Source organism: Pinus tabuliformis, chromosome 6 (genome assembly GCF_031772625.1).
Source record: "Pinus tabuliformis cultivar Carrire ecotype Pingquan chromosome 6, CPIR1, whole genome shotgun sequence".
Classification (NCBI taxonomy): Eukaryota; Viridiplantae; Streptophyta; class Pinopsida; order Pinales; family Pinaceae; genus Pinus; species Pinus tabuliformis.
In genome coordinates, this window is record NC_142292.1 from 1,858,472,567 (window position 1) to 1,858,497,203 (window position 24,637).

At 36.6% G+C, this 24,637-nt stretch overlaps 1 non-coding gene across 1 annotated transcript; it reads right to left on the reverse strand.

Annotated features, from left to right (window-relative positions):
- Positions 1–20,731: 20,731 nt before the first annotated feature.
- LOC149266498 (U6 spliceosomal RNA) lies at positions 20,732–20,831 on the reverse strand. Its single transcript, XR_016261284.1, has one exon. It is a non-coding gene; the product is annotated as a U6 spliceosomal RNA (small nuclear RNA).
- Between the last annotated feature and the right edge of the window lie 3,806 nt (positions 20,832–24,637).

The following is a 24,637-nucleotide window of genomic DNA, read 5'->3' on the forward strand; positions in this document are numbered from 1 at the left end:
TGGTGGTGAAGTCTTCTTGGGGGATGACCGGAAGGCTAGAATCGTTGGTCGCGGAAAAGTAAAATTGAAGTTGCAAGGTGGAAGGGTTAGAACACTTTCGGGTGTTCTGCATATTCCTGCATTAGCCAGAAATCTGATTTCTATAAGAAAGCTGGATGATGCAGGTGTTAAAAAAAGTGTTCGAGAAGGATACCTGCAAGATGGGTCGGGGGGCACTCATGTTGATGTGGGGAATTTGATTTGGACCTCTGTACAAGCTGCAAGGTAGCACTGTCGTTGATGGGTGCAATAGTTCTGTGGTTCCTGAAAGTGAAGCAGAAAATCTAGTCATCTCTGGAGAGAAGACCATGTTGTGGCATCAAAGGCTTAGACATATTGGAGAGAGGGGCCTTCAAATACTTCATGGTAAAGTATGGTAGAAAGTATGAGTAATAGCTCTCTGGATTTTGATTTCTATGAAAATTGTGTATATGGGAAGCAGAATCGGGTGAGTTTCCCCTCTGGTGGTAAAAGGGCAAAACATATATTAGAACTTGTGCACAATGATGTGTTTGGACCTGTGAAGGTTCCATCGCTGGGTAAGTCTGTGTACTATATATCATTTATATATGACTTCTCAAGGAATACATGGATATATTTCCTTAAGAAGAAATCTGAAGTCTTTGACAGGTTTAAAGAATTTAAGGCTCTAGTGGAAAACCAGACAGAGAAGAAGATAAAGGTGTTGAGGACAGATAACGATGGAGAGTTTTGCAGCAAGGAATTTGAAGAATTTTGTAAGAAGTGTGGTATAGCACAGCAGAAGACTACTCCATATATACTTGAGAAAAATGGAGTTGCAGAAAGAAAGAACAATACGTTGATGGAAAGGGCAAGAAGCATGCTCAGTGGTGCTGGGTTAGGACAGGAATTCTGGGCAGAGGCAGTGGAGATAGCATGTTACCTAGTCAACAGATCACCTTCATCAGCGTTGGAGGATAAGACTCCACAAGAGGTATGAACTGGTAAGAAACCCTCTCTTTCACATCTGAAGGTATTTGGATGTGATGCATGTGTACATGTTCCAAAGGAGAAAAGAACCAAGTTGGATAGTAAATCTGAAAAGTGCATCTTTATTGGATATAAGGTTGGTTTAAAAGGTTATAAGCTTTGGAACCCAGTAATAAGGAAGGTTGTGTACAACCGAGATGTGGTGTTCAGAGAGGTGAAAGATGTTATTAAACATGAAGTCCAACCAAAGGAACCTGAGAAGATAGAGTTTTAGCTCAAGGACGAAGAATCAAACTCTACAATAGAGGAGGAATCAGAATATGAAGACCCACAAACTCCGAGTGTGAGAAGATCAGTTCGAGAAATAAGGCAGTCAGAAAGGTATAGTCCATCTGCTTTCTTTTCAAATTTTCCTTTATTTGTTACTGATGATGATCCCATAACTATGAAGGAAGCAGTAGATTTAGACGATGGAAAACTCTAAAAAGAGGCCATGGTTGATGAAATGGCATCTTGCACAAAAATGAGGCTTGGGATCTGACGAAGTTGCTGGCTGGAAGGAAACCCATTGGCAGCAAATGGGTGTTCAAGAAGAAGACAAATGCAAAAGGAAAGCTGGAGAAATACAAAGCTCGGTTGGTAGCAAAAGGTTATTCCCAGGTGTCTGTAATTGATTTTGGTGATATTTTTTCTCCTGTTGCCAAGGTAACTTCTAATAGATTACTTTCATCTGTTGCTACTTATTTTGCTTTTGAGGTAGAACAGATGGATGTGAAGATATCATTTCTTCACGGGGATCTGGAAGAGGAAATATACATGAAGCAACCTGAAGGCTTTGTAGTGAAGGGTAAGAAAGAACTGGTATGCAAGTTAAAGAAGTCTTTATATGGGCTAAAACAGTCACCAAGGATGTGGTATCAGAAATTTGATACATTTATATGGGGACTTGGCTTCACCAGAAGCAAAGCAGATCACTATTTGTATTTTAAATTAATTGGTGATCATGTTATTTATCTGTTCTTGTATGTGGATGATATGTTGTTGGTTGGAAATGACAAAGAAATTATCCAGGATTTGAAGACCCAATTGTCCTCCAAATTCGACATGAAAGATATTGGTGCTACAAACTATATTTTGGGCATGGAAATTAAAAGAGATCGGGCAAAGAGGAAGCTCTGGTTAAACCAGAGGAAGTATGTCGAGACAATACTACAGAGGTTTAATATGCAGAATAGTAAACCGGTGAAGGTTCCTATTCCTGTAGGTGTGAGGTTATCTGTTGAAAAGTGTCCCAAGACACAAGAAGAGGAAGAGGACATGTCCCATGTTCCATATGCAAGTGCAGTTAGTAGCTTGATGTATGCAATGGTCTGTACTATACCAGACATTGCACATGTAGTGGGAGTATTGAACAAGTTTATGTCGAAACCAAGGAAGGAGCACTGGATAGCAGTGAAGCGGGTTTTCAGGTATTTGCATGGCACTAGTGATTATGGTTTATGCTACCAAGGAAGACCAGGATTGGACAGAGTGTTGGATATTCGTGGATTTGTTGATGCAGAATGGACTAGAGATCTAGATCAAAGAAGATCTACAAGTGGGTATGTGTTTAACCTATTTGGAGGTGCAGTCAGTTGGATGAGTAAGAAACAATCTGTAGCGGCACTATCAACTACAAAGGCAGAATACATGGCAGCCACTCATGCAAGCAAGGAAGCAATTTGGTTGCAGAGATTGTATTCAAGTATGGGGTTAGTACAGGCAGCTATAAGGATAGACTATGACAGCCAATGTGAAATTTTCTTGGCAAAGAACCCTACATATAATTCAAAGACAAAGCACATTGATGTTCAGTATCACTTTGTGAGGGATATGATAGAAGACAAAAAGGTGTTTCTAGTAAAGGTGGACACTTTAAAGAATACTACAGATGCATTGACAAAATATTTGAGCTCTGAGAAGTTCTCTTGGTGTAGAGAAACAATGGGCATTGCAGGGTTGGATAAATGACTAAGCTCTCTTGTGGCCCCCTGTGGAAAGAAAACAACGAGTGGGAGAATGTTGGGTTGTGTTATATTCTTTCCATGACTAGCCCACATAGTTAACTAGGGGTTAGAAGGGGGGGGGTGGGGGGAGACCCCCCACCTTCGTTGTGCCGATTGCATAGCGAGGGGGTCACAGGGGATTTGAGGGGTGTGGGTAGCCCCCCGGAAAATTTTGGTTTTGGACCATATATTAGGTTGGGTGGACCTACCTATGGTTTTGTGCATGTTTTTCACACATGGTTTTGGATGCAATGGTTTTCGGTCCATGGTTTTGGACGCGATGGTTTTCGGTCCATGGTATTGGATGCTTCAGCATGTATAAATATGTATTGTAACATTGAAAGGAACATAATGAAAAATCAAGTTGGTAGTCTCGGTTTTGGGATCCAGGGGAAAATATTTGTGTATATGTGTTTTATGTGTTATGCTCTCACATTGTTTATTTTCTGTGTTTTAGAATTCATATGCAGGTACTTTCTGTATGGGGTTAAAACCTACAACTTCATGGACCACATGATAGTTAAGTACAAGGGTCATTATGATTTAAAATGTTGCATTCTCCATAAACATTTAGAAAATAAAGAGATTTGAGAAAATTATGATGATGCCAACATGCTTTGTTTAGATATGCAAATGTTCATTTTGAAAACATTTATATACACACTTATGTACAAAATATATACATGTGTGTATTTCTTAAAAAATAAATTGCATTAAAGGCTGAACTTTTGGATGGTGCACCTGATTGATGTTGCTTGCTCATGAAGAAGATGCCTTGATTTCACTATTTGATGATGTCTTTGTTCTTGCTACTTCTTAACTACTTCAATTTTTTGACAAAATCATGTGCTTCATGTTCCTCTTCTTTACTTCTTCTTGCTCCTGTAGTCTCCCCCTTAGATGGTGCATTCAATTTCAAGTTTTAGATTCTCCTTTTGAAGTTACATCAGTGAGAAGCACCTCTAGGAACTATCCCTAGCTTGTTTCTCAGATACTCAAATGGTTCCCTAGCAAGAGGTTTTGTAAATATATCTGATATATGTTCTTTTGTGGGTATGTACTCCATCTTCACTATTTTCTCAACCACTTGTTCTCTGAGAAAGTGGTACTTTATAGGGATATGTTTAGTCTTTGAATGAAGCACATGATTTTTTGAAATGCTTATTGCACTTGTATTGTCACATTTGATAGAGATAGTCTCACTTAAATTTACCTTCATATCCTGAAGTGAATGTTTCATCCACATACCTTGTGTGCAACAAGCTGCAGTTGTATGTATTCAACTTTTGTTGTAGATAGAGAAATTGATGCATGTTTCTTTCTTAACCATGCAACTAGAGACTCTCCTAGGTAGAATTCACCACCACTTCTACTTTTTCTATCATCCACACAACTGGCCCAATCCGCATCTATGTATCTTGTCAATGTAAAGTCCTTACCTTTCGGATACCATAGTCCATAGTTTGTAGTCCCTTTCAGATACCTAAATATCCTCTTTGTTTCTAATAGATGACTTTGTTTAGGTGTTGATTATTATATTTCTTCTAATCTAACTGCTAACATTATATCTGGTCTAGAGGCTGTTAAATATAGTAAGGTTCCGATCATGGATCTATAAATCTTTTGATCCACATTAGGAAATTTATCATCTTCACATAGCTTGCATCCATTTTCCATGGGGGTTGAGACAAGTTTACAGTATTCCATTTGGAACTTTTACAATATATCTCTTAGTTATTTTTCTTGAGAAATGAATATTCCTCCAGACTTTTGTAGGATTTGGAACCCTAGGTAAAAGGTAAGTTCTCCAATCATTGACATTTCGAACTTGGATTTCATCTCTTCAAAAAACCATTTTACTATATGATATTTATTGTTTCCAAACATAATATCATCCACATATACAACCACAATCAGTAATTCATCTTCATAAGCTTTTACGTAAATATTACTATTAGCTCCTCCTCTCTTCAACCCTGTTTTTGAAGGTACTTGTCCAGTCTAGAGTACCACTTTCGTGGTGCTTGTTTAAGACCAGATAGTGCTTTCTTTAACCTTCATACATATTTAGGTTTATCTGATAATGTAAAATCTTCAGGTTGTTCCATATATACTTCTTCCTCAAGATCACCATTTGGGAAGGCAGACTTCACATCCATTTGGTACACCTTGAAATCATTGTAGCACACAAAGGCCAAAAACATCTGGATTGCCTCCAGTCTCGTGACTGATACAAAATTCTCTTTATAATAAAGTCCTTCCACTTATGAGTAAACCTTACACACTAGTCTGGCTTTGTTTCTAACAACTTGACCTTGTTCATTCATCTTATTTTTTAATACCCATTTTGTGCCAATGATATTCTTTCCTATAGGCCTTGGTGTTAGTTCCCAAGTCTAATTTTTCTCAATTTGATATAACTCCTTGTTCTTATAATCTAACCAATTTTTGTCTTTACTTGCCTCATCAAAGTTATTTTTCTCTATCTGAGACTACATAGCAATATGAACTTGCTCATATTTTTTTGCTAGTTGCCTCCTTGTTTGTACTCTTTCACTTTTATCTCTAATAATTTGATTTTCAGGATGATTCTTTTGAGTGTGTCTTGAGGGTCCTTTTGAATGAGTCTTTGTATCTTCTAGTTCTTCATCTAGTACTTCATTTTTCCTATTAGATAGCTCTTCATCAAACTATACATATATGCATCCACAAACTTATGGAACGTCTTGTTATAGAACCTATACCCCTTAATTTTTTATGAAAATCCCAACAATATTCCTTCATCTTATCGAGCATCAAACTTTCCTAGCTTTTTATCATTGTTTTTAATATAGCATTTACTTCCAAGTACTTTAAAATGCTTGATTGAGGTTTCATGTTCCACATCTCATAAGATTTCTTATCATAGTTTAGTCTGAGATTTTCCTTATTGAGAATATGTATTGTTGTATGCACTGATTTTGCCCAATAAGTTTCAAGAATGTTTCTTTCTTGCATCATAGCTCTAGCCATTTGCTAAATAGATTTGTTTTGTCTCTCTGCAACTCCATTCTATTGAGTTTTCTCTTCAATAGTATACTATTGTTTTATGATAAATTCATTGCACAGGCCTGCAGACTCATATGATGTAAATTCACCTCCTTTGTTTGATCTTATGTACTTTATCTTGCACCCTGTTTGGTTTTCTTCCAGTGCCTTGAGTATTTTGAACTTCTCAAATACTTCTAACTTATTTATGAGGAATGCCACCCATGTCAATCTCGAATAGTCATCAATTATCAGCATGAAATATTTTTCTCCTCCTGGTGCTTATGTTCTGGAAGGCCCACATAAATCCATGTGAGCTAGCTGCAAAGGCTCACTACTTGATAGTTTATCTTTAACTTTGAATTATGTTCGTCTTTGTTTACCCATTTGATATGACTTGAGAATAGTATTTTGAGGCTTATTTATTGTTGGTAGATCTCTAACGGACTCTTCTTATTGAGTCTAATGATGCGATCAAAATTGAGATGCCCTAGTCTCCTATGCCATAGGCAAGATTCATATTTTTTGCTAATATAGCATTCCTCACTCTCTTCCTTCAAGATATGTACATTATTCTCTGTTCAAACTCCTTTAGCCGGAGTCTTTCTTGTAGTTGTTGACCTAATTTCACAGCCTTGAACTCTGAAGAGAACCTCACAAACTTTGTCACACATCTGACTTACACTCAACAAACTATGTTTTAGACCATCTACAAATGGTACATCATGAGCCTCTCCTCTTCTATAATTCAAACTGACCCTTTCCTCTAATTTTTCCTGCTTCATTATTTCTGAATTGACATTTCCAATTTATTTTCATCTACGGATACAAACTTGCTTTTATCTCCTATCATATGTCAAGAGCAGCCACTGTCCACATACCATTTAGTGTTTTCATCTTGAGCATATATGACAAGGTCACACTTCTCAGCATTCTTTTCTTCCTTCTTCTTTCGCCATTGCATGCATCCATCTGCTCTATAATTATTTTGAGATGATAATCTATCTTTCTTAAGTGGACATTCATATGACTTGTGCCCAAAGTTGTGACAATAGAAACATTCAATGATATCAAGGAGACGAGCATATGCATTTTTATCTAGATTCATCTTTATTTTCCTTACATATCTTAGAATTTCCCAAATCAATTATTCTAACATAAGCTCTACATATCTTAGCCTTACATATCTTAGAATTTCCCAAATCAATTATTCTGACATAAGCTCTATAATCTATGGCTTTATGTCCAAAACTTTTATAGTACTAAAAATATCCATAGAAAACATATTTGTACCTAGTAGTGGATTCCATTAAAGGGTATAACCATCTAGACATTTGATAATCCTGTCTCCTGAAGAAGTATGATCTCTAATAGTTTGTTGTTTGATTGCCCATTCCTTTTATCTTCTAGGCTTTTCTGGTTTATTTGATGCAGCAGAATGTCTTCCACCTTCTTTGCTTCTTCAAGTTCAACTTTTAGCTTGATAATGTCTTCTGAACTTGATTCTTCTTTTACATATTTCAATAGGATCTCTCTATGTTTTCTATTCTTTAGTTTAAGCTTTTCTATTTCATTCAGGGCACTGATCAACTCCCCCTCAAGATTGACCTCACCTTCCTCTTCTTCTTCATATTCCAGGAAATATTTTTCAAGTTCTTCCAAGGCCGTCAACATGAATTCACTAATTCCATCTTCACTAGAGGATTCATTGGAGCTTTCAGATACACTGCTATCTTCTTGAGCATAAATATTTTTCTTTTAAACTTTCTCTCTTTCTGCATTTTATTAGACTTGTTCTTCTCTTTCCCTTTAGGTTGATTTTCTTCTTTCTTATAGGGACATTTTGAAGCATAATGCCCCACTCTTTCACAATTAAAACACATAAATGGAAGTTTTCTTTTGTACTTACTTGTTTCTTTCTTCAACCTTCTCAAAAAGTTTGCTTCTTCTTCATCATAACTTGAGCATGAACATTCCTTTTCTTTTATGGACTTATCTTCCTTGAACATTGCCTCTGTAGTGACTTCCTTCCCTTTTGGAATTCTCATCTCATATGATGTCAAAGAGCCAAGCAGTTGATCCCTGTTCAAAGTTTGAAATATTGATGTCTCTTTTATAGATGAAACCTTAGGATTGAATTTAGAAGGTAATGACCTCAATATTTCTAAACTATCACACTTTCTTTGATTGTTTCTCCTAGGCCCATCATGATATTTATGATTTCATCAACTCTTAAAAATAATTTAGTTATATCTTCATCTTCATTCATTTTTAAGGTCTCAAATTGTATTCTATACACTTGTAATTTGGCCATCTTTACCTTTTTATATCCTTAATGAATATTTTCTAAGTTAACCCATATATCTTTGGTTGTCTCAAAATGCATTACTTTGATCAATTCAGACTCACATAGACCACTCAGAAGTGTATTCATAGCTTTTTCATTAGCTATAAAATTAAGTTTTCCATCTATGTCACTGGTTGTTTCCTTGGCTCTTCATACCCTACCATCACAGCTGCCCAGACTTCTACTCCTAAAGACATTAAATATGTCTTCATTCTCACTTTCCAGAAGGCATAGTTTGTACCAGCAAATAAAGGGGCTTTATTTGTTTAGAATCCTTCTTAACTAGCCATTTTAATGACGTAAGACCTCCTTCCAGTTGTTAGACTGCTATTGAAGGAACTTGGATCTAATACCAATTAATATTGATGATTGAAAATTACTAAGAGGGGGTGAATTAGTAATTTAAAATTCTATAATTTTGCTCTACTTAATTTACTTCTTATGCAACAAATACTTTATGTACGAGCTCAATTATTATTAAATTTCTTTTGGAGGTGTCAAGGAGATAAATTTGCAGATATATTTATCAAGAATTCATCAACATTCAATAACCAACACAAGGAGACACCAGATATAAGTGGAAACTCCACAGGGAGAAAACCACAAATTTTCGGTTGAAAGTGATGTGAAGGAAAGCTACTACTTCTACTTGCATCAACTTATTTTTGTGTAGGCTTCAACCTACAAGAGGCTCCTACCTCAAAGGAAGCTCCAACTCCCACAAATTTTCTGCAATCTACAACCCACGGGAGGCTCCTACCTCAACAGGAAACAACCTATTCTTTATCATGCTACAACATGGAAAGGGACAGGAATATCTCAACCACAACATCCAGTCACAAAATGTTGGTTACCTCATACATCATTATGTTGTCAAGACTATTGTTGTACTACTTCTCCTTTTCCACTTTGTGCCACTTCTATTGTTGCTCATCAACTTTCTTATGTAGACTCCTTCACTTCCAAAAAGTCCTTTTTCCATTCCCCATTGTATATTTTATAAGCAAGCCTTATTGGTTGTTTGTATTCTTTGCAGGAATATGAAATGAGACATTGTCTCTTGGTCTTCTAAAAACTGTTCACAAGCTTGTCTCTTCATTTTCAGTTCTAAAAACAATTTGTAACATAAACTAGAGCTAAAATAAAACAACTCAACCAATAATGAATATATTGTATTATACGGGTGTGTTTAGGAGAGATAGGGAATACAGACGTGCAGGGTTTCTGAGAGTTTCAAAGTCTGACCCTAATGGAGGGCCACAGAGGAGGGAGCTCCACTCCCTCCTACAAAGATGTCGTTGCCAGCAGAGGCAAGTCACATCTGGATAATGTCAGAGGATCAAAGAAGGAAGAAAACAGTAATAATGAAAAGGAGACAAATGGGGCCAAGTCCAAGGAAAATAGCAGCACAAAGGACAAGGAGGAAGAAGACAAAAACCAGGGAACAAGGGAAAAAAAACAAAAGGGACCTTGCAGACCCAAAATAGAAATCACTCCTAGAGTAGTGTTAAATAATCCTACACTGCAGGAGCATAGGGAACATATGGAAACTTACGCCATAATATGTAAATTCATGAAGTTATGGCCCACTGAAAAGGCTTACAGACATGGATCAAGTATCACTGGAAACCCAAAGGCAGCATCGATCTTCATCTAGGGTCAAAGGGATTCTTCACCGTGGTGTTTACAAATATCGAAGACAAAGATAGAATATTCGAAGGAGGACCCTACTTTTTTGCAGCAGCTGGCCTCTATATGAGGCCTTGGGTGATGAATTTTGTTCCAGAGTGGGAGACTTTCACTTCAGTTCCTGTCTGGGTAAGGCTCTATTCTCTTCCTCTAGATTACTGGCAAAATGAATCACTTGAGGCCATAGGCAACAAACTAGGTCGTTTTGTCAAAGCTTCGGAAGCCACTAGAAGGGGAAAATATACTTCCTATGCAAGGATTTGTGTGGAAATGGATTTATCAAGAGCTCTTCCAGACGAAGTTATCCTGGAAGTTTTTGATGAGGAATGGGTGCAAACAGTGGACTATGAGCATATTCCGTTCAGATGCCATAAATGCCATGAACATGGACACTTGATCAGAGACTGCCCTCTCAGTAAAGCAGAACACAAAAGAAAACTCAATACAATGAAGGATACTGAAATCTTTCAGAAAGTGGCAAGCAGAGGAAAAGGAAGCAAAAAAGGACCAAAGCAACAAAATAATGAGGGGCAAAAGATCAGTCAGAATAAGTTTCAAGTACTGGAAGAGAGTGAAGAAATGCCAAATGAAGATCAATCTATGGAGGAAGGCCCTAATGAAAAGGAGAAGGAGGAAAGCTACAACCCAACACAAAATACTAATAATAAGGAAGAAACCATGATGAATGAAATAGAACTAGCGATGGATCAGGAAATGTCCCAGAGTGAAATAGATCTGGAGGATCATGAACTTCAGGAAATTCTAGATAAAGAAAACCTAGATCTGGAAGGTTTCTTGAAGCAGGGAACCACGGTGGGGATAGATTCATTACCTCAAGATGAATGCAATAGAATACAGCAGTTTTTTTTATGGAAAACTCAGGAAAGGGGGTCAGATAAAGGAAAAACCATCGACAAGCAGGAGTGCAGAGGTGTGAAAATAATGAAATCAACTCCAGGATTAGCTACCAGAAATGCAGGAAAGAAGAGGGGCAGGAAAAAGCAGAAGGAGCTCTTGATGGAGTGTGGAAAGCTGATGATAGACTCGGGTAAGATGAAAGACCTAACCAGTTACTCCTTTACAAATCTTTAACTATGAAGTTTACATCGTGGAATATAAGAGGTCTAAGCAGTAAAAGAAAGCAACGAATGCTTAGTTTTAGAATGAAACAAGATATGTCGGACATGATCTTCATCCAGGAAACAAAGTGTTCCATCCAGAAAATAAAACTAATCCATAGCAAATGGCTCAATAGATTTGAGTTTCTAGAAGTTAAAGCAGAGAACTCAGCTGGGGGTATTCTCACTCTTTGGAACCCCCTAAAAATCAGCGTAATAGATGCAGAGGCATCCAGAAATTACTTATCAGTAGTCATTCAACCAATGGGGGTTTCGGAAACCTTCCTGATTACTAATGTTTACGGTCCTCAAAGAATAGATGATAAACTCAGATTGCTAGAATCCCTCATGGATCTCAGGAACAGACAGGCTAATATTCCTTGGATTATGGGAGGGGATTTTAATATGATCAAATCTCTCTCGGAAAAGAAAGGAGGTACCAGAGCGCTAAACAAAGACTCATTAGCGTTCCAATCATTCACAGATAATATGAAACTGGTTGACTCAGATTCGAGCAATGGCCTTTTTACTTGGAACAACAAGAGAGGAGGGGAAGCACAGGTAGCCTCTAAGTTAGATAGGTTTTTGATATCAGAGGAGCTTATGCTTATAGATAATGAAATAATAGCAAGAGTTCTTCCCTTTGGAGGCTCAGATCACTGGCCGATTCAATTGGAAATCAAGGGTTTGGATTCTCCCAGGAATAGACCCTTCAGATTCGAGAATATCTGGCTCTCACACCCAGATTTCATTAGCAACATCAGAAAATGGTGGTATGAAGACTTGCAATTCCAGGGATCAAAAATGTACCTCCTTCATAAAAGACTAAAGCACATTAAGTTTAGACTTAAAGAATGGAATAAGAAGGATTTCGGTAACATTTTTGTGGACAAAAAATTAGTGGAAATCAAAATTCAGGAACTCAACCAGACACTGATCAAAGATGGCTTTGACAAAGACAAAAGTGAACAGGCTGATAAACTTCATCTTGAATGGGAGAACCTATGCAAACAAGAGGAAATATTTTGGAGGCAAAAGTCTAGAGTTCAATGGCTCAAAGAAGGAGAGCGTAATACAAGATTTTTCCACAAATCCACTATGGCTAATAGAGCATTCAACAGAATCTCAGTGATAAAGGATGAGAATGGGGAGTTTCATATCACACATAAGGACATTGAAGCAGTGTTGGTTCAGCATTTTCGAAACATCACCCGGGAAAACAATCCAGATAGGGAACAATCAATAAAGGAAATTACAAGGCATATCCCTAAGATAGTGTCCAGAGAGGACAATAATAACCTAAATAGACCAGTAACTGAAGAGGAGGTTAGCAAGGTCCTCAAAGACATGCAGAATGGAAAAGCACCAGGCCCGGATGGTTTTAATGTGGATTTCTTCAAAGCTTGTTGGGATATAGTCAAACAGGATATTTTGAATGTTGTCGAGGATTCCAGGGGTAGTAAAACTATCCTGAAAGCCCTCAACACCTCCTTCATCTCCCTGATTCCCAAACAGGACTCAGCTCAAATGGCAGATAAGTACAGACCCATAGCTTTATGTAATGTGGTATACAAGATAATATCCAAGGTAGTGGCTAACAGACTCAAACCTCTCCTTCCTTCATTAGTGTCTGAGGAACAATCTGGTTATGTGGAGGGCAGACAAATTTTAAACAACATTATTCAAGCCCATGAGGTGGTTCACTCACTTACTAGCAAAAAACAGGCAGGAATGATCATGCAATTGGATATTGCCAAAGCTTATGACAAGGTCAATTGGATTTATATCAAGAAGGTGCTTACTGCCTTTGGGTTCGATCATAATTGGGTCAGATGGGTAATGGCTCTGGTGACTACTTCTAGCTTTTCAATTTTAGTTAATGGCTCTCCCTCAGAGATCTTCATTCCTTCTAGAGGCCTCAGGCAGGGAGACCCACTCTCTCCCTTTCTCTTTATCCTCATGATGGAAGGACTTGGTCGGTCTATTAAGCATGCCAAAGCCATGGGCAAAATCAAGGGTCTTCTACTAACTGAAAATGGTCAGGCACAGACACACCAACAATTTGTAGATGATACCATGCTGCAAGGAATTCCTTCAGTCAAAGAAGCTTCAGCCTACAATCAAATCCTTAAGGCATTTTCCATGGCCACAGGTATGGAAGTCAATCTTTCAAAATCAAAAATTTTCTTCTTTAACACAAACATTGCTATTCAGAGAAATATCTCAAGAATCCTCAGCTTCCAAAGGGATTCTCTCCCCTCAAAGTATTTGGGAGTTCCTCTCACGGCCAAACCAATGCACAAAAGTATATGGGAACCGGTGCTAAATAAGTTGCAAGACAAAGTCAAAAAGTGGACCATCAAAGCCTTGAACCTGGCTGGCAGGTTGGTATTGACAAAGGTTGCTCTATAATCTATCCCGGTTTTCTTGTTATCATCCCTCCCAACTCCCAAAGGTGTTTTAGAGCAATTCAGGAATATTCAAAGAGATTTACTGTGGGGTAAGGAGGAAACAAGGAAGAAATGGGCCCTGGTTTCCTGGGAAAAAATCTGCAAACCTATGAAACTTGGGGGTCTAGGCTTAGATGACCGGGAGATTCTGAGTAAAGTGCTAGGAGCCAAGCTTTGGTGGAGATGGGTTCAAGAGCCAAAAGCCCATTAGGAAAGGATCTAGAAAGAAAAATATGTCGGCTCTTCGCACACTAAAGGTCTCATAAGAATGTCTGGAAATATAAAGGGCTCACACATCTAGAACAGAGCCTGGGATAATAGAAGCATAGTGCAAAAAACAGTTTCTGGGAAATCAGAGCAGGAGATCTAGCACTCTTTTGGGAGGACAAATGGCAACAAGAACCAACGTTGTTAACAAAGGATTTTTTAAGCCTCAAGCAGGAAACAGATTCCCAAGGGTTAAACAAAGTAAATGATTTTTGGGATCTTTCTCTAAACCCCGGAAAGTGGAGAAGCTCGAGAAACATTGACTGCAGAGACAACAACCCCATAAAAATAAAAGTAGAGGCACTAAGAAGCTTACTAAAACAAAGGATGATCATGGTTACAGAGGGGCAGGATCAATTGAGATGGGGCAACAACAATAAAGGCACCTTTAATCTAAAGGAAGCAAAAGGTATTCTCCTTGGGCTTGATTCCAGTGTTCCAGACAAGACCTGGCAGCACCTCTGGAAAAACCAAGGTTGGATAAAGATCAAGCTTTTCATGTGGTTGGTACATCATAAGAAAATCTTGACTTGGGACAATATTAGAAAAAGAGGTGTTTTGGGACCTTCCAGATGCCAGCTTTGTGAAAAGCAGGAGGAAACTATGGAGCACATTCTCAACAACTGCTCTTACACCACCTGGCTTTGGGATTCTTTCTCCAACATTTTCCAACAGACAGATAGGGATAGAGGAAGTATCTCAAATACCCTAAACAAGTGGAGAAGGAACTTTTCGGAGAATGAATTCCTTAATTTGGCCTGGGCCTTCACGCCATGCTTCATTATCTGGAATGTGTGGAAAGAAAGGAATAAAAGAATATTTAAAGATGAAAAGTCCAACCCTCAGTGGCTACAGGATTTAATCTTGAAACAAATCAGAGAGACAGTCAGCACCACAGTTCACAATATCCCAAAGAATCCTCCCTCAGGGACTGAGCTGAGAACTCTCAGGCTTCTGGGAATGCAAGAGATTATTCCCCAAGGATTAAAAAGAAAGGATATAGCTATGGATAAAGAGAAGGATTTCTAGCATCCTCCACCGAAAAGCTATCTGAAATTCAACATTGATGGTGCCTCAAAGGGCAACCCGGGAACAACTGGTTTTGGAGGAGTTTTAAGAGATGAAGAGGGTTGTATTATCTTAATCTTCCACAGCCATTTAGGTAGAGCCACCAACAATATGGCGGAATTAATGGCTCTGGAGCAATGTCTAGAGATTCTGATTCAGAACCATAGCTCTAATGTCATTATAGAAGCGGATTCAGAAATAACCATTAACTCTGTAAAAAGAATCAGCTGTGGCACTAGACCGGAGAAAGTTTCAAATCACTGGAGACTAATTCAGGTTTATCAAAGAATTCAAGTACACCTCCAGGGATTTCGAACTGTTAGTTTCAACCATGTTCATCGAAATGCTAATAAGCTAGTGGACATTCTGGCTAATCAAGGTGTGAATAATGCTGAATGTGGGATGGTGAAAAAGTGGCAAGAGATGCCCCAGAACCGTTTGAAGGCTCTTTGTGATGAACAAGCTACAGAGGATAGAGAAATTGTTCGTTATCGAGGAAGGGAGACAAGCACGAATTGATTTTTCTTTGCTTGAGCTTCCACTACCTCTCAGGATACACTTGGTTGGAGGGCAAGCAAAGATTGGTCGCTTTTCCCCCTGGAGTAAGCTTAGAGGAGTCCCCTGGTTTTCGAACGGCAACAAGTTGAGTCATGTCGCACATCAGAGAAGTCTCGGATTCAAGGCTTGTAGAAAGATTAGGCTAGGCGGAAGTTCCGTTTTTCCGGCGGCCGGAATTTACACCCCTGTCATTTTCCAGTTGGAAACCGCACCCCAAATGGTTTCCCGCTGATCACTAGTCGCTGGAGTGGTTTGTGGTTTTGCTTTTTTGGCAGTGATTCCATAGAGCATGCAACACGTGGCAGGGGGAAGTTTTAAAAACCACCCTCCATCGCACACTATCGTCTGGTAGTGTTGGTTGGTGCGATATGGATCCTGGTCGTTGGATCCAGTAGCCCGGATCGACGGTTAGGATGGTTCGGGTTGTTTTGTGGGGCCAGATGGGTTGGCCCACTCTTTGGCGCAGTTTGTGTGTTCGAGGGTGACCGTTGTAGACTATAGTGAATGTTTCCCGTGGGTTGGGGTGGTCTGGTGTTGCATGGGGGGTTTTTGCTTTCGCTTTTGGTTAGGGAATCTCTTTCCAGAGTTCTTGTAAATGGATTGTTTTTTGTACATTATGTAACTTTCTTTTGAATTAATGAAATTGAAGGATTGGCTCTTGCTTAAGCAAAAAAAATATATATATATATATATATATATTGTATTATACATTTTTTTGCTTAATGAAAATATATTTTTCAGCTCTTAACATATCAACTCTTGACATATGTTTAGCCTTCACATTGATTAATGCCTTTGCACTTCACATCACTTTTAGCCTTTGCATTTCAAGCACTCTTGCAACAATGTCATACATCATGAATTAATATCAACACATCCACTAGTTTGACATCAATTCCAACATTACCAACACTGAATCCATTTATGCATTCAAAAATGAATTTTAAACAACAAAAAATCTTGAAATTGTATTGTTGTATTTTGGTGAATTCCAACAAAAACGGTTATTTTGTCTATAAGTTAGACTTCGCCATTATTAAGTTGTAAATAAGTTTTGTTACAATACCATGGGCCAATACCATGGATTATCAATACCACATGAAAAAAAACCATAACTCATTTTGAAATTAAAATATTTTATAAATATTTAATTTTAATTTTAATTTTATAACATTTATTTAATTAAATCTAAAAATAAAAAGCTTATAATTACTTTCAAAACATATCTAAACTCTTTAAGGTTAAACATTTAAATAGAGCCAAAAGATGTTGTAGTGTCTAAAAATGAGTGTAAACATTTAAATATTGGTTCAATTAATAATAAAAAGTTAAAAGTAATAAAAATAATTAAATTTGTTATATTATACTTTTATTTTTATTAATAAAATTAGGAATAGTTTTTAGATAAAGGAATATCAAAATATAGATATCACATTTAAATATATAATATATAAATATTAGCTATAAATTAAGACCCATTTTACCATATAAATTAAAATAATGATTCCTTAACCATATTTAAACTTAATTAATAATCACATTAAAACTTAATGTTTACAATATAACAATCATTTTAACCATGGATATTCACCTCCATTTTACAATGGGTATTCACCACTCTAGATCCATCTATACTCTGAATCTACTAAGCCCCTAGAAGGATCAAAGTTCTTTTCACTTTAAAAAAGGTTTGTATCTCAAGAGATTTGATCCCTCTTAGCACTTGGTAGATCTAGAGATAAGATGGATCTAAACTAGTATAGAAATATTTGTATATACACAAAATATCAGTCACTTTGTTAGAGGGGTTGAGAGGGACTACCAATTCCATGTTTGTTTTATGATTCATCATTTTTTTTTTACACATGTTGAGCATCTTATCTCTTATCCATACACCTTTCGAAATATGAAAGGTGGGGGTAAGCATCTTTTCCTTTCAATGTTGCATTACATGCAAAAAAGTCAAGGGAAAGTTGAGAAAAAAATAGTCAATTGAGTGTATCCAATGTGCTTAGGAAGGTTTAATGATAACCTCCCCACTCATATTCAAATCTCTTTGTGACATGATGTTTCACTAGGAATTTTTTGTTTTACTTTTTTAGTAAAAAAAATAAAACATTCATATATTATATATAATGTTTTACATATGCTAGTCTTTAACTATGTTATTTTGCACTAGTGTCTAATGGCTACTCTAGAACGATACATAACCTACTATGAAGACATAAAACCCTGCCTCTCAGAGAGGAAAATATGATGAAAACACATTGGAAAGAATACAAAATCAGTGAAATAGAAGGGATGAAACAGAAAGGAGAAGCGTGCAAAATAACCAGATGACAAAAGCAAAATTGTAGGGAGGAAAAGGTTAGATTTTGAACTTCCCCTACCCACAGATCATTCCATTGTATAGCACCTCGAAGAACATATACCCAGGAAGCATAGACACCCCATTATTTGAAAGAATATCAGCTTCGATGTTCTGCTCTCTATAGACATGTTGAAAAGAGAACTCAAAAAAAGATGCCTTCAGCTCCGAGATCATTTTCGCCCAGTTACAAAGAGAGGGGACCTCAAAAGAATGTTTCCCTTGAGCCCATTGGATCACTGAGAGAGAATCCACAACAATAATCAGTTGGGATTTTCTTTTGTACTGATTATCTTGACTATGTTGACTCTGTGTTAATCACTACTACCAATAACATACAAAGTAAAAGAATTGAGAAAAAAAATTTAGAAAAAAACTGAAAGTTAAATATTTGTTGACTCCAAACACAAAGAGAGAAGTGAAATTTGATTCTTGGAAAAATACATAAAACTTAAACAAGTGTGGATCCCACATGAAAAATGAGTAGTGAAAATAAATTTTAGAAAAAAACATTAAAATAAATTGTGTACCCCACATGAGTGAAAGTTAATTTCGATAAAAAATAACAAGAAATTTAAACCACTATGGACCCCACTCATGAAGACACAGATTCATTGGAGACCATTAACCATACAAACCTACACACAGAGAGATGAAATTCTAGGTGTTTCATCAAAAGGAATATAAATATGAGTTAAAGTGGTTATTCTCTTGGTATATTAGATTGTTTAGCCTTGTGGATGTCATTAAAATCATTCATTTATTCATCGCACCTTCTCCTGTTGTGTAAAGTGAAAATATTTTATTTTGTTCCTTGTTGTATGCAGTGGTGGTGCAAGCATCTAGCATAATATCGATTTACCGCACCAATCCCGACTTCTCTCCCCTAAACAAGAATAGTGCCATAATAGTATGGGATGGATCTATTTGGAAAGGGTTGTTGGGGTTTAAAAATTTGCAGTTCAAATGCCTTGTTAAAGTGGATGATGAAGATGTTATACATATGCATGATCACCTCCGTGATTTGTGAAGAGAAATTGCAGAGGATGAATTATTGCCCCATATTTGGCTTCCCATCGGGAACATTAATGATTGGATGCACCAAAAATCAATGTCTTAAGTCATAAATAATTCAAACTTTTAAAATAGTTATATCGAGTAGTCTAAGGAGGCTACCATATCACCCAAAAAATAATGGAAATTTTAGTAAGATTTTTTTATAAAATTCGGTTGAAATTTTTGGAAATCAAGTTACAGTTGTGAAGCTTCAAAATTATAGGTGCCTTAGAGGTTCTTGATGATGTTGAATCCATTTCCACTATTAAAAAAAAAAAGAAAAAAAAAATATTAATTCAAACACTATAACAATGAGATTTTTTAAATCTTTTCTCACCAGATTCTAGGAAGAAATTTGGGTGAAATTGTGGCTTCGGTACACAATGTCTATTTTTTTCGTAGAAATATGTATATAGTTTTCAACTTCTCCATCATTTTTCATCTTAAAAATAATTAAATTTAAACATAGCAAGTTGCGTGCATTCTCTTAATTCCCCATTAGAATGAACATGTTTTAACCGAAGCACACAGAATTAGGATGCTTCCTGAAGGGTATAACACCAAATGAGTGGGGACAATCTCACAAATATTGTCATGGTACAATGGAGTCTCCAAATGTTGGGTAAGAATGTGATGAAGCTTCACAATATATTGCACAATAAATTCTATCATTTTCTTGGTTTTGATGTCATAAATTTCATCCTTGTTGAGATTGAAGGGTTCCAACTCGTTGAGACTAAAGGGCATCTGTTAGATCATTTTTGTGGTGCATTTGCCAAATCTCATATGGATTTATTGGCATGATTTTCTCTACACTTACTTACCTTCTTGGATTACAATTAAGAATTGAAGGATTTTGAGAGTGGAGGGGAGTGCATTGGAAACATTATGGCAAGGCAAATCCTAGGTAAATCTAAACTTATGAGCTAAAGTGTGTGGTAATTAGCTATTGATATTGAATAAGAGGGTATCAAATGATTTCTGACATTTTTTCTTATGAAAATCATATATCTCATTCTTACAGTGTATATATCTCTTTCTTATACTAGAAATACTTGATCTTTCAGGCACCTATGCAATTGCAGCCTCTCCAATTTCTCGCACCACTTCAGGTCCATGCTGCTAGATTATTTTGAGAGTTTAATTAGCCTTAAATATTTTAGTGCTTCACTGTAAAAACATTGAAGTATGGCCCTCCCAACTAACACATCAAAGATCCCTGAAAACATTGAAATTGGTGGGCACAAATTTGAAAGAATTGCCAAATGCAATTGAACTCCCTAGGGATTTAGAAATTTTATGGATAGGAAACCATTTGTTAGACATGGTGATGCCTCCGTTGGGTAACTTATGAAAATTGAAGGAATTGGGCCTCAACTATCAAGTATGGAAGGGAATTTAAGTGTTTTTCAGTTTCGCTTCAACAAGTAAGTCAGATGACTTTGTTGAAAATGGCTAGTTGTCCATTGATCCAAACATTAGAAGTATTATTTGATGAAGTTATATACACCAAACTTCTATATTTCAACTTAGAGGAGTATATTAATGTAGAGGAGGTTGAAGCATTACCAAAGTCACTCACACATGTGAAATATAGTAGCTACCAATATAGATCCATTTTTAATTACGAATCCAGTGAGCATTGAGAGGGATCAAATCTCTTGAGGTGCAAAACTTGAAAAAAAAAATTACACGTTAAGAGATTTAATCCAAATTGATGCTCGATATATCCATGGATTTCTTTCAAAAAAATATTGGACTATTTCTTGATTTGTGCATATTATCCTTCCATAGGATCCATGTTAATCTTCTCTGTATCATTCCAGGATCGGTCGAAGCTTCATGAACTGGTTTTATCAACTGATGTATTTCTTGGTCCACTTCAATTTCATGTGATTATTGTTCTGAGGCTACAACGCATGTGGAAACACTTGGTGCGTAAAATTGATGGATGGTTCGTGTCAGTTGTGGTGATGAAGAATGAACTGGAGATGGTGGTGGGATGTTCAAGAAAGTAGTTTGATAAATAACAGGAGAGAGAATTTGAAGGTTCTCATTTAATATTAACCACTCATGAACTGCTAACCTTGTTTGAGCACTTTATTCCTTAATATCTACTAGAAACTGAACTTTTTCTTCCAATGGATTCTCTTCTGATGCCGTTGGTCAAAAGGCTTGGCCTATTCGAGTTGTTAGACCTAATTAAGTATTCCCTAATCAATATGTTATCTATGTACTAAGATGATCATTCCTATCATCAGTTGATGCACCACCTATTGGAAGGCGTCGATATGATCATTAGCTTTGGATGGAATGTCTACGTTAGCTTTTTTTGTTGCCCGGTGTTGACAATCAAGCCAAAAATCCCTTTCTCATTCCTCTATTTATTTAAGATTATTGGTGTCTTTTTTCCTCTATTTCATCTAAAATTTGGATCCTTTTACATAATGCTCTAAACCTTCAAAAATTTTCTTATCACTATTAAGATTAAAGCTGACATACTTACTATGAATTTCAATAAGTTATTTTTTAACTTGAGTTCTTGGCATACTTGTTGAAGTTAGCTCAGATGACATTGTGTCGGTCAAAGTAAGCTAAGTGACTAGTGAATCATTTGATGGCATATCAATCGCTATTTTTTGTTGATGATCTATCAACACAAATGATCTATCCTAGGTCTGATCATTATGAGTTCTAATTGTATCATCCAATATAGTTCATTCTGATGAATTTTTCTATGAATCTTGGTGGTCTGACTGATGTTTCTCCTCTTCAATGTGTGTCAGAGAGCGAGGAGGTGTATCCTCAGTTATATCAATCTCAGTAACTTGAGTATTTTTCTGTCTAGATGTAGTCTACTCCTTTTAGGATTGTTCTTAAGTAGAAGTATCATTTTTCTCCTAAGTAGTCTTTTCATTTTTCTCCTGAGTAGTCATGTCATTTTAATCCTAAGTAGTTGTGCCATTTTGGTGAGAATTATGTCCCAGTGAAGCCTGGTAAATTTCTTGCATCTTTTGTTGAACATTTTCTATAAAAACTTCCTTAGCATTTCCTAATGCTTGTAAGATTTTGGCTTCAACTATTGAGGTTTGTCTTTTAAAGATTTTTAATTGTTTTTCCTTTTGTTTTAATAGACTACGAGACTTCCTGAATAGTTACATATAGTTGTTGTTGTTGTTGTGGATTTTCTAGATGAATATTTGGTAACACCTCTTCCCATTGAATTCATTCAGAGGAAGTTAGGGTGGTCTTGGTACTTTGTGACTCTTTTCTGCTAGAATTTTGTGATGCCTCTGCTAAAGGAATCAATTTGTCAACCTTTAAACACCGCAATATAACACAAATTCATTATCCTCCTCCAACTCTGCATCAGAAAGTGGGGTGATGATATCTTGAGATGGTTCTAAGACTCCTAGAGGAATAGGAAACATTGTGTTTGATTGTCGATGTGACTCATCAAAAAATATCTCAACATAAGGTTGGTAGGGTAGTTCCTGTGGGTCTACATCTGCAGTATTATTATACTAGACTCTTGTAACATTTAGAAATAAATGAATGTGGGAAGTGGATAGTAATGCTTGATGTGCATGTTGTGGCTCTCTCCAATTTTTGAGGACGAATTAATATGAAACAACCAATTTCTAAATAACTTGGACCTAGAGACTAGGGTTTTCCCAACCAACCATGTGAGAAAAACTTAAAACTATTAATCAATGACATAACCTTCCTCGTGAAGCCAATCTCTCCAACTGATGAACTAGACTTCATGGCTAACAAATAAGAAAATAAGGAAAGTGAATATGTTTACCCGAATTTTGGCCCTCCTAAAAAATAGTTTTGATGAGGTATTCAACATATTTTGCAGAGTTGTACATCTTCCCAAAGTCTTTTATCTTGTCAATTGCTTCCAACATGTTTAATTTAACATCGAAGGCCTAACCAATGGGTGTAAGACATAGGGATATGATCATAAAATTCCATCTTACCAGAGGGTCCTAGACATGGCTAATCGCTAAACCTCTTGAATTCTTTCTAGATAACCCGCCAATGAACTTTGTAAGACACTTGTTAGATTCAATTGTATTAGGCAAGTTTTCTCCTTTATATGCAAATCCTATAATCAAGTAGATAGAAATCCTAGAAATGGAATGAGGTTGTGAAAGCTAGAGCTTCCCACTATGGTATCTACTTATCAATTATTTTGTAGATTCTTCCTTCATACCCTGCATATCTACCACCAGTGGGGCATTGAGCATGTCACAAATTCCTTCCTTCTCCAACCACTCATATTTTGAATTCCACTGATTATTCAACTTCACCCAACGAAGAAATGATTCATAGTACTTCTCCCAAGATGTCTCATCTACCTTTTCCTATATGATATGATGCATGCATATTTCAAGTTATGCTTTTCCTATAAAATCAAATCTTAACTTGGTTCAGGGCTCAACTATAACATCATCATCCTCAAAGTGCACTTTCCTCTTCACCATTACAAAATCACTCTGAAATTATGCAGTTCTTAAACAAGATGACAATTTGGAATCATAAATCACAGGGCTCAAGATGTCTAGTATATCATCAAAGTCACAATTGACACAACGATATTTATGGAAAAATGTTAGGAATGCCTAAGGCTTCATTGATTTTTATGGAATTGGAATTAAATGTGCCATAATTCCCACTTGCTTCCTTTTCTGTGAATTTTCTCATCGAATTTCGATTTAATATTCCAATGTCACGTCGCCACCTTCTTTGCAGAATGCTAAATGATTTTTTGATGATTTGCGTTGATGGCTAAAGTATGTCTCACAATGATTGGACGTGTAGAGTATGTAACGTGTCATGAGTGGATTGATGTTTTTGAGTATTTTGATTTTAAAATATTAATTTTGGTCTCTTGTGAGTTGTGCTATCAAACTCGCATGCTTGGCATTTATTTACAACTTATTTTCTGATACTACCTTCTAACACGTAGTTATAGCCTCTTTCTTGATGATCTATCCTATTGAGAGGTTATTTGTGGCCGTGTTCTGCCGAACGGTTCTTTTTCCCTTCAGGTTAATTTCGAACTTGCTCTCTCAGTTTGTCTGCTGAGTCAGATATTTTATTATAATAGTCTTTAATATTTCTCTACGTTCTTGTCATCTTTCTTCCTTGGAATGATGTTGATCCATATTCTATTTAGCTCTTCCATTTAATATATTGTGCTAATGTATTTCTTGTTCCATATTTCTATCATATATGTTTCATTGATTTGCACTTTCTTTCTCTTTATTGGATCCCCAAATGTTGTGTTAGTTACTTTATTTCTAATCTATAATTGCCTTTTGTAATGAACTTGAAAAATTATAATTAAAAGAGACAACTACTAATTGTACAAATTTGGTCAGTTATCCTACCACAAAGTGGTTTTCAAGCTAACCCATGTCCCTGGTGCCTTAGAAAGGTTTTCACTAGAAACGCGCCATTGTTATTAAGAGACATACTTCTTGAGTCAAGCACCATTGACAAGTGACTTGAACAGGTGCCATTGCAATGTCTTCAACTGTGCAACTCCCAAAGGACGTATGTATTCAATAACAAAGGGCCCCAACCATGTAATCTCTAGTTTTCTTTGTTTACCCTTCACTCGGTTGTCATATAACAAAACT